The sequence below is a fragment of the Austrofundulus limnaeus genome, unplaced genomic scaffold (genome assembly GCF_001266775.1).
Source record: "Austrofundulus limnaeus strain Quisiro unplaced genomic scaffold, Austrofundulus_limnaeus-1.0 Scaffold31, whole genome shotgun sequence".
In the NCBI taxonomy this organism is placed as follows: Eukaryota; Metazoa; Chordata; class Actinopteri; order Cyprinodontiformes; family Rivulidae; genus Austrofundulus; species Austrofundulus limnaeus.
Window position 1 is genome coordinate 104,605 of NW_013952433.1, and position 1,419 is coordinate 106,023.

Genomic DNA, 1,419 nt, shown 5'->3' on the forward strand with positions numbered 1-1,419 from the left:
GGCAGGCGTTGGGTGGGCGGACGGGCGGGCAGGCAGGCAGGCAGGCACGCATGGGGGGCGGACGGGTAGGCAGCAAGGGGTCGGGTTGGTGGAGAGGCAGGCACGCATGCACGCACCGGGGCAAGCGGTCAGGCTGTCAGGCAGGCGTTGGGTGGGCGGACGGGCGGGCAGGCAGGCAGGCACGCATGGGGGGCGGACGGGTAGGCAGCAAGGGGTCGGGTTGGTGGAGAGGCAGGCACGCATGCACGCACCGGTGCAAGCGGTCAGGCTGTCAGGCAGGCTTTGGGTGGGCGAACGGGCAGGCAGCAAGGGGTCGGGCGGGTGGAGAGGCAGGCACGCACTGGGGCAAGTGGTCGAGCTGGCAGGCAGGCACGCACGCACTGGGTCGGGCGGCCGTGCAGGCAGCAAGGGGTCGGGGGCGAACGGGCGGACCGGCGGACAGGCAGGCACGCATGCATGCACTGGGACAAGCGGTCGGGCTGGCAGGCAGGCACGCGTGCACCGGGGCGTGCGGTCGGTCAGGCAGCAAGGGGTCGGGGGGGTGCGGACAGGTGTATGGACGGAAGGGCGAACAGGTAGGCACGCACGCATCGGGGCGGGCGGTGGTGAAGGCAGCAAGGCGTCAGTGGGGGGCCGACAGGCAGGCACGCACGCACCGGGGCAAGTGGTCGGGCTGGCAGGCAGGAATGCGCGCACTGGGTCGAGAGTTCGTGCAGGCAGCAAGGAGTCGGCGGGGCGGACGGGCGAATGGGCGCACAGGCAGAGCGGCAGTCACGCACGCATGCACCGGGGCAAGCGGTCGGGCTGGCAGGCAGGCAGGCACGCGTGCACCAGAGTGGGCGGTCAGGCAGGCAAAAAGGCGTCGGGCAGGCATACGGGAGGACAGGCGGATGTGCGGACAGGCAGGCACGCACACATGCACCGGGGCGGGTTGTCGGGCTGGCAGGCAGGCACGTGTGCAACGGGGCGTGCGGTGGGGAAGGCAGCAAGGCGTCGGGGGCGGGCGGGCAGGCAGGCAGGCAGGCAGGCATGCATGGGGGGCGGATGGGCAGGCAGCAAGGGGTTGGGCGGGCGGAGAGGCAGGCACACATGCATGCACCGGGGTAAGCGGTTCGGGCTGTCAGGCAGGCGTTGGGTGGGCGGACGGGCAGGCGGGCAGGCAGGCAGGCAGGCACGCATGGGGGGCGGACGGGTGGAGAGGCAGGCACGCATGCATGCACCGGGGCAAGAGGTCGGGCTGTCAGGCAGGCTTTGGGTGGGCTGACGGGCAGGTGGGCAGGCAGGCAGGCACGCATGGGGGGTGGACGGGCAGGCAGCAAGTGGTCGGGCGGATGGAAAGTTAGGCAGGCACGCACGCACCAGGGCAAACGTTCGGGCTGGCAGGCAGGAACACGCGCACCGGGTAGGGCGGTCGTGCAA